Consider the following 9,902-nt stretch of genomic DNA (forward strand, 5'->3'; position numbering starts at 1 on the left):
CCCGGAGTTGCCGGGGTCGCGCTGGACCAGTCTGAGAGAGGGGCCCAGTCGAATCGCATTGTAAACAGGCGCCAGCAGATGGCAGCACGCCGCCTTCCTCCGGTCCTGCTGGCAGAGCCTTCGTATCTTTTTCCAGGTTTTCAACAAAATCAGTTTTCAAGTATTCACAGTTGTTGAATTGGGAGGTTTTACTCTACACTACTTATTTTTAGGTGGAGAAATCGTTTTTTTTTTTTCCCGAACATCAAGGGATAGCCAAATTGGTTATTTTTTACTCTTCTTTCATAAAATGCAGTTGTAAAATTGGAGTCATTTAAAAACAGGCTTCAGAGGAGGTCCCAATAGTTCATTTTTGCTCTTGACTCCCTTGCTTTTGGAGATGTGTCCAGTAAGAAATCGCTGCAGTTGAGGTCAAGGAGGTTGTTTCCTGCTTTCTCCTCTAGGATTTTGATCGGTTCCTGTCTCACATTCAGGTCCTTTATCCATTTTGAGTTTACTTTTGTGCATGGTGTGAGAAAATGAGCTAGTTTCATTCTTCTGCATGTTGCTGTCCAGTTCTCCCAGCACCATCTGTTACAGAGGCTGTCTTTTTTCCACAGAAAACTCTTTCCCGCTTTGTCAAAGATTAGTTGGCCATGCATTTGCGGGTCCAATTCTGAGTTCTCTGTTCTATTCCATTGGTCTATGTGTCTGTTTTTACGCCAATACCATACTGTCCTGATGATGACAGCTTTGGAGTAGAGGCTAAAGTCTGGGATTGTGATGCCTCCCATTTTGGTTTTCTTCTTCAATATTAATTTGGCTATCCAGGGTCTTCTGTGGTTCCATACAAATTTTAGGATAGCTTGTTCTAGCTTTGAGAAGTAGGCTGGTGCAATTTTGATTGGGATTGCATTGAATGTGTAGATTGCTTTGGGTAGTAATGACATTTTAATAATATATATTCTTCTGATCCATGAGCATGGAATGTTTTTCCATTTCTTTGTGTCTTCTTCAATTTCCTTCATAAGTTTTCTATCGTTTTCACCATACAGATCTCCTATATCTTTGGTTAGGTTTATTCCTAGGTATTTTATGGTTTTTTGTGTGTGTGCATTTGTGAAGGGGATTAGTTTCTTGATTTCTCTTTCTATTGCTTCATTATCGGTGTATAAAAATGCAACCGATTTCTGTACATTGATTTTGTACCCTGCAACTTTGCTGAATTCATGGATCAGTTCTAGTAGGTTTCTGGTGGAGTCTGTCGGGTTTTCTATGTAGAGTATCATGTCGTCTGCAAAAAGTGAAAGTTTAACTTCAACTTTGCCAACTCTGATGCCTTTGATTTCCTTTTGTTGTCTGATGGCTGATGCTAGGACTTCCAGCACTATGTNGTCTCTGTCTGGCTGGGAATCAAAGTGAGACTTGGCTTCGTAGAATGAGTCTGGAAGTTTCCCTTCGATTTCTATTTTTTGGAATAGCTTGAAAAGAATGGGTATTAACTCTGATTTAAATGTCTGGTAGAATTCCCCAGGGAAGCCATCTGGCCCAGGACTCTTATTTGTTGGGAGGTTTTTGATAATTGATTCAATTTCTTCACTGATTATGGGTCTGTTCAGATTTTCTATCTCTTTCTGTGTGAATTTTGGTAGTGAGTGTGTAGGAATTTGTCCATTTCTTCTAAGTTGTCCAGTTTGTTGGCATATAATTTTTCATAGTATTCCCTGATAATTGCTTGTATTTCTGAGGGGTTGGTTGTAATAAATCCATTTTCATTCATGATTTTGTTTATTGGGTGATCTTATTGCTCTCCTTCTAGTTCCTTTAGGTGAGCTCTTAGATTTTGTACTTGCACTTTTAAAACTAACAGGCAACTGATGGAATGGGAAAAGATAGTTGCAAATGACATATCAGATAAAAGGCTAGTATCCAAAATCTATAAGGAACTCACCAAACTCCACACCTGAAAAACAAATAATCCAGTGAAGAAATGGGCAGAAGACATGAACAGACACTTCTCCAAAGAGGACATCCAGATGGCCAACAGACACATGAGACGATGCTCAGCATCCCTCCTCATCAGGGCAATACAAATCAAAACCAAACTGAGATACCACCTCATGCCAGTTAGAGTGACTAAAATGAACAAATCAGAGAACTCTAGATGCTGGCGAGGATGTGGAGAAACGGGCTCCCTCCTACACTGTTGGTGGGAATGTAAACTGGTGCAGCCCCTCTGGAAAACAGTGTGGAGGTTCCTCAGGAAACTAACAATAGAACGCCCCTGTGACCCAGCAATAGCACTGCTAGGAATGTACCCAAGGGACACAGGAGTGCTGATGCATAGGGGCACGTGTACCCCAATGTTCATAGCGGCACTCTCAACAACCAAAACTCAGCCAAAACATGGAAAGAGTCTAAGTGTCCATCAAGTGATAAATGGATCAAGAAGATGTGGTTTATCTATACCATGGGATACTACATGGCAATGAGAAAGAATGGCTACAAATCTGGCCATTTGTAGCAACATGGATGGAACTTGAAGGTGTTATGCTGAGCGAAATAAGTCAGGCAGAGAAGGACAGATATCATATGTTTGCACGAATAGGTGGATTAGGAGGAACTTAACGGAGGACCGTGGGGGAGAAGAAGGGGAAAAATAGTTGGGTTGAGGGAGGGAAGCAAACCATGAGAGACCTTGAATGCTGAAAACAAAGTGAGGGCTGATGGGGGTGGGGGAGAGGGGAAGGGGGTGATGGGCACAGAGGAGGGCACTTGTGGGGATGAGCACTGGATGTTACGTGGAAACCAACTTGACAATAAACTAAGGGAAATTAATCAATCAATTAATTAATTAATTAATATAAAAACAGACTTCTGAAAACTCCATAATTATGGACAATGAAAGCTTTATAGATTAAACCCAACAAATTTAGTATCTCATCTCCACTTTATATTTTCAATATTCCACTGAGGCACCCATAGCTCCGTGCTCAGGAAGAGGTAACCACAGGGACCATGCCCACACACCGCATTGTGCCGCTTGGGTTGATGAATTTCTGTCTCACTGACTGAGCTGCTCCAGGGCGTGATCCTGTCTTACCTGTCTGATTAATTTACACCCTCAGCACATCTGATACATAGCAGGCTGCCCGTGAAATTGTCTGTGATGTGAGCGCCAAACGCATCTGTAGCGACAGCTCATTTAGTCATTTAGTTGTTGGAGATGAAGATCTTCTGGAATCTGTTTGTATGCCGACCCTCCCGGCTATGCATGCAAGGGCACTCACCGCGGGACTTCATCTGGTCCACAGACAAGGAGGGAGGAGCTGAGGAAACAAATTTAGGCACTATCTTCTTTTGGGAAAATTGAATCAATAATGACACGATAGGGGCGCCTGGGTGGCTTAGTCGGCTGAGCGTCCGACTTCAGTTCAGGTCATGATCTCACGGTTCGTGGGTTCGAGCCCTTTGTTGGGCTCTGTGCTGACAGCTCAGAACCTGGAGCTGCTTCAGATTCTGTGTCTCCCTCTCTCTCTGCTCATCCCCCACTCATGCTGTGTTTCTCTCTGTGTCAATAATAATAAGCATTAAATTTTTTTTAAATAATGACACGATATTAGTTGAAGACATCCCGTCCACCCCCACTTTCTTCCTGAGGCAGCAGGTGCGAACACAGCAGCTTCCTTGCACAGGGTCTGGAAGGGATTATGTACCTCCTGCCCCACGAGGTTTCTATAGAATTTCTTAAACTTTTATCTTGACTAGTAGGAAACACACCAGTGGAATATTATACTGGGAGATTCCCCCCTCTACTTTTGATTATATGTTGTTGACGCAAAATAAACCAAATCACTGAAGCATGGTTAAAAATTCGGCCACACTAACATGGTATTTGGGTATTCGATGTGCTTTCAAACGGGTTGTCTGTAAGGTGCTGCTGATGGCCTGGGATAAGGCCCAGGGTGCCACAGACATTGGTCTAAACCACACTCGTGGCTTTTCTTAGAGGTCCCTGATGCGTGTGCCTGATGCCTCTTGATTTCAAACTCTGCCACACGCCATCAGTGGCTGACCCTGGGTTCACTGAAACCACGGAGGCATTTCTCACAGCAGTTTCTGGCGCGTAGTGGACACTCAGGGGATGCTTCTCCAGTGGGTTCACAGCCCGGACGTTGGCTACTGTGGCAGGCCCTAGACCAGATCCCAGACAACCACCGGGCCGAAAGGCGGTCCACGCCATGGGAGACACGTCACTGTGGTGGTGCCTGCAGGAAGCATCACCAGGCGGGGGCACGTGCAGGGCTGCCCTTTGAAGGCTGAGAAGGGCCCTCCTGGCAAGCCGGGGAGGGAGGAGAAGCACATTGCCGGCGGACGAAACCGTGCGTCCAGACACAGCTAAGGATGGAATTTGTTAACGACTGTGAACGAACTGTAAGTTCTTGCTCTGGGATGAAGTGAGAGGTATCTCTTGGAGCATATTAGGAAATTTGAACATCAATCAGGTGGTGTAAGGGTGTGTGTTCTGTGGAGACGGGCCGACTCCTACGGGCCAGTGTTTCTCAGTCACGGTCCACTGGCCTCCATGGGCGAGGACATACGCTCAAACTATTTCTTGGTAAGGCTATAAATGCCAGGTCTGTATTTAGATGACGCTGTTTAAATTCACTGTGTCCGTTTAAATGGCTGTGTCTCCTCTCTCTTCATCCACTCTGCATTCCCTGCACGTCCACTTTATACCCCAGTTTACTTCTAGAATCCCTAAGATGCCCCCACCCTCGTTCTTGGTAATGATGAGCATGTCCCTTACACAGCAAAGGGGAGTATAGGTAGCAGATGGATTAAAGTCACTGCGCAGCTGACCTTGATGTAGGGAGTGAGACACCCGGCCATGGCTAGCGTGCAGGTGTAGGAAGAGCCCGGGATGCAGGTGCCTCTGCAGGCTGGAAAGGCAACAGAAACATCTCTCCGGGGCCTCTGAGATGGACCAGCCCTGCAACACTTCGGTTTCAACCCAGTGAGACCCATTTCAGAGTTTTGACTCCCAGAAATGGAAGATACATTTGTTAAGTCACTAAGGTTGGGGCAATTTGTTCAAGCAACAACAGAAAATACGTAAGGCAGGAAATGCAACAGCTGGCTACGTACGATGACAGTTTCACCGTTTTGTGTGACGGTCGGTACCACTCATGTTTTCATAGCCCTGAGTGCACGCATGGTCTCCCCCAGATGAATGTCATAGACGCTTGATGCACTACGTTCCCACCTTCCGGCTCTTACTCCATGAGTTCCTACACACAGTGTGCACACCTTTCCTGTCCTTCTTACTCGCATCCTCTCCACCCTTTAAATGCAACCTCCGTGAATCTATTAGCTGGGAGTTTCTTGATTGTAGGTTATGGAAATGTTCTCCTTCTCGCCTTCTGGCAGAGGGCAACGTTCCCTGGACTCCGAGCAGGAAGCGTGGCCCTGAGCCTTTTCCACAAACAGTCCTGTCTATATTCGTGTTCCACGTTGCTTGAAATCTTTATGAAAACATTGCCAAAACATAGAATGACTTTTTTAATTAGGGTGACAAGAGCATCTTTTGATTTTTACATCTATCACCTAGTTGTTTCTCCAGCTTTTAAGAATGATGAACTAGAGGCACCTGGGCGGCTCAGTCGGTTAGGCATCTGACTCTTGGTTTCGGTTAGATCATGATCTCAGGGTTCATGAGATTGAGCCCCGCGTCAGGCCCTGCGCTGACAGCTGGGAGCCTGCTTGGGATCGTCTCTCTCCCTCTTCCTGCCCCTTCCCCACTCACACTCTCACTCTCACTCTCACTCTAAAAAATAAAAAAGTAAAAGACTGAGGACGCATCAGAACTTGGTGAGAAGGGAGGTGAGCTGGGCCAGCGAGTGGAGAGCAGAGGCTTGCAACCTGGTCAGGGCTGGGGGTGGGGGGCACTGAGGACAGAGGGTGCTTTTTGTGGGATCAAGGTACGAATGACCCAGCCCAGCGTTCACACCACTGCCTGAGTCCTTCATCCTCAGTGAGACTGTGGGCTTGTGGGCTGGGTGTACATTCGGTGTGATTCTCCTCCCCCGGGGCCCATGCCTGGTGCTCGCCCTGCTGGCAGGGATATCTGGACACTTGCGGTGCCTCAACTTGCATTTCCCAGATAACTAATAAAACTGAATTCTTGTTCATGTGCTTGTTGGCAATTTAAATATCTTCTTTGGTAAAGTTTCTGTTTAGATATTTTCACCATTTTTTACTGGGTTGTTTTTTTTCCTTTTATTATTAGGTATAAGAATTAAAAAATATGCTTTGGACACTAGTCACTTTTTAGGTGTATGTTTTGTGAATGTTTTCTCCTGATCACGATCTTATCTATTCATCTGCTTATGGAGTCTTCAATGAGCAAATATTTTCAATTTTGAGAAAGTTAATTTACCATTTTTTAACACGTGTATTGTTTTCTGTGGCCTAAGAAATATTTGCCTACCTCATATCACGAAGATCCCGTGTTTTCACATAAAACTTTAAATGTCGATGATCCATCTCAAAGTAACTTTTGTGAGATGTGTGAATGAACGTGGAAGGAAGGGTCAAGGTTCATCTTTTCTCTCATGTTGAAATGCAATTATTCCAGAACTCTTTGCTGAAAAGATGCTTTCTTTCCCCCATTGTATTGCCTTTTCACCTTTGTCCAATGTCAGCCAGCCCTGGAAGGTGCCTACCTCTGGGCTCTGTCCCGTGCCGCCCCCCACCCTCACGCAGTCTCCACTACTGAACTTTATCCAAGGCTCAACCTAATCTGCATGCGTCATAAACACTGGGAGAAACGCATTGTATGTGTCACACCAAAACCTACAAGGAAAATGTCTTTTAGATTTGCCCAGTGTTTACCATTTCCAAAGCTCTGCCTTCCTGGATATTCACATTCTTATGCTGTATTATTTTCTCTGAGACTAAAGAATTTCCTTTAACGTTTCATGCCGTATGGATCTGCTGTTATTTCAACAGTTTTCTCTATCTGGAAATGCTTTTATTGTGTCTTCATTTCGCAGGCTGCTTTTGCAGCACATTGACGTTTGCCTGTGGCCCTGACTTTGGGTGAGCGCTCTGGAGCAGCTCTGCCGTCTTTGGCTGAAGTTTCTCATCAGAAGCCAGCTGTCCTTCCAGCTGCAGGTTTTCTGTGGGCACCGTGCCACACTCATGTTGAAGATTTTCTCTTGGTTTCACCAGTTGGACTACGATGTGCCTAAGATTCATTTTGTCTCTGTTCGTGTTTCTTTCAGCTCCATAAACTTAATTCTCTGAATTATATCTGTTTTTAACCAAATATTTAGTTTTTAGACACTATTTCCATCAGTATCTCCTGTCCTTATTCATTGTCTTCTCTCATAGATAGGGTTCTGTTATTTTTCCAAAGATTATTGACTAAAACAAATAAAGACACTAAATTGGGTTGACAAACTGTTGTTGCAGACTATGAGTCTGGAGTTCTCTCTGGTCCAGCAAGAGAACAGATGCAGAATTGAATACGAGAGAGGCTAATGTCCAGGAGGAGACAAGAGCCCTGAAGAGGGGTTTTGTCTCCGGATTTATTGAGCTCACTAGATATTATCCACGTGGTGAACATGAAGAAAACAATCTTACACATGTGAACGTGGAGAAGGCAATCAGACAATAATCAGTAACTTGTGTGTATGAAGCAAAGGGCCTGGGGGGCAAGTTGAGTTTGTGGTCAAAGTATTTTGGTGCCAGATGGAAAGCAGTGTCCTGAAGGTGATATAACAAGTTACTCGTGATCGCATTACAATATCTCACTAGCTAATCTCAAGTGCTATCGCTCTGTGGTGGTGGCTTTCTGCCCTAAGCTTTTTTCTAACCTATTTATGTAAGTATAAGGAATTCTTGAAACTATTTCCCCACAAACTGCAAATTCTTTTGTGCAGAAGCTGAATTCTTAGTTGGGTTCATCACCCTTAGATGGGCTGCTTGCAGCGTGCTTTGTGCAGAGCTCAGGCACCAGCCAGAACCTGGGGCACAGGTCATGCACTGAATCTGGGGTCCCCATCTCTGCGTCCCTCGTCCCTGTCCCTGTGGGCAGCCATCACTCGGTGGATGTGTCCTCCGTGTCTTCAGGTGGGAAAGACCGAGGGCTGCCTGCCAGCAGGAGGCAGAGGGCTTACCCTAAATCCGAAGCCCCTAAGAGAAACCTGCTCATCTTCCCTCCCTGCGCTGCCGTTCCCTGCCACAGTCTGTATGTCCCGGCGTCCTCTGGGCCTTCAGGAAGTCACTTTCCAGATTTCCTTCAGTATGCAGTTTTAATTTGAAGGACGCTGTCGTGACAGCAGCAGGCTTGGCCACTACCTGCAGAAGCCCCATCCTGACACCACTTAAATGCTCCTGGAGGGGCCAAGCCCGCCCCAGGATGGGCTGCTTCTGCATGAAGCCTACTTGGAGTTAAAGGCAATCAAAACCCAGCAGATTCACCTCCCCCTCAACTGCCTGCCGTACAGGAAGAGCTATTAACAGAGATTCCTCTTCACCTAAGAAACTCACCTGCATCATGAGCACCTTTATTCCCAAATATCTCTCTGATTCTCTCTCTCTCCTTCCACTCCTCTCCCCCATTTGCACGTGTGCTCTCTCTAAAAACTAAAAACTACATATAAAATACAATACTACATGCAGACAATTTTATAGCTTTATGGAACTTCGAGACCAAATCAGCTTAGTCGCTCATTTTACAAATAATCTGTGCCGCGTCCCATACAGAGGGCTGTGGGAGTCCATTCAAAGCTTCCCCGCTGGAAACCCCACGGTACCACCTGTATCAGAGGACCCCATGTGCAAATTTTTATTTTATTTTATTCTCAAGTGTGTATTTTTTTTTTACGCAGGACTAACGAACATAGTCAATAAAGCAAACACACAAACTGAAAGCGTAGCCACCGTGGGGCATTATTTGGAATTTATCCATCACCTCTGCGGTTTGGTTTTCCTGAAGAAGCCCCGGGTCTCTACACCCTGTGACCAGCTCTCCCAGGGGAGCACGTGCCACCGTGTGACCCCACGTCCCCCCTCCTTCCTCCGTCCCTGTGGTCCCTGCCACCACCGCTGGGCCAGTGTCTCCTGCTTCCAAGCTGCATTCGGGCCTCTTAGATGCCTTTCTCCAGAGTTCCTTTCCTTCCTTCCTGCACGATCTGCAGTGGAGACCTGGAGCTTTGTCCACAGAGTTTACGTCTGGATTAGGGCAGCAGGACAAACGGAAGGGGCCGCACCGCAGCCTGGTCAGAAAATAAGCCTCTAGGGCCTCACTTACCAGGTGACGGTGGGAAGAAGAAGAGAAGGGGAAACAAGGTGTCTGTAACATTTATACACAGCCTGATCCAGGGCATCCGGATTAACCTAAATTCATATAAAGAGAAACACGCTCTGTCCTTTTGCACAATTATGAAATATTCGCCAGTAAGAGATTTTCTACTCCTCTGTGTGTCTTCATTCTTCCGACTGAATCATCTTCCTCATTTTTGGAGCAAGTCCTGAACGACATTCTCAGAAGGAAGAAAGGGATAAAATGTCAAAGCACTGCCATATTGGTAGAGTTTAATCCAAGAAAGAGGGCGAAGGAGTGCGGGGCTACAGGTGAAACTCCTGCGTCGACGCCGTGAGGGGTAAGTCGACGCCGTGAGGGGGTGCGTCCACGCCGTGAGGGGTGCGTCCACGCCGTGAGGGGTGCGTCCACGCCGTGGGGGGTGCGTCCACGCCGTGAGGGGTGCGCCCTCGCCGTGAGGGGTGAGCCTATGTCGTGAGGGGGTGCGTCCACGCCGTGGGGGGTGCGTCCACGCCGTGAGGGGTGCGCCCTCGCCGTGNTCAGATGCCCAGACCCGCGCGTGGCCGTTTTAACTCTCTTCAGGCATTGCTTT

The sequence above is a fragment of the Crocuta crocuta genome, unplaced genomic scaffold (genome assembly GCF_008692635.1).
Source record: "Crocuta crocuta isolate KB4526 unplaced genomic scaffold, BGI_CrCroc_1.0 scaffold750, whole genome shotgun sequence".
Lineage (NCBI taxonomy): Eukaryota > Metazoa > Chordata > Mammalia > Carnivora > Hyaenidae > Crocuta > Crocuta crocuta.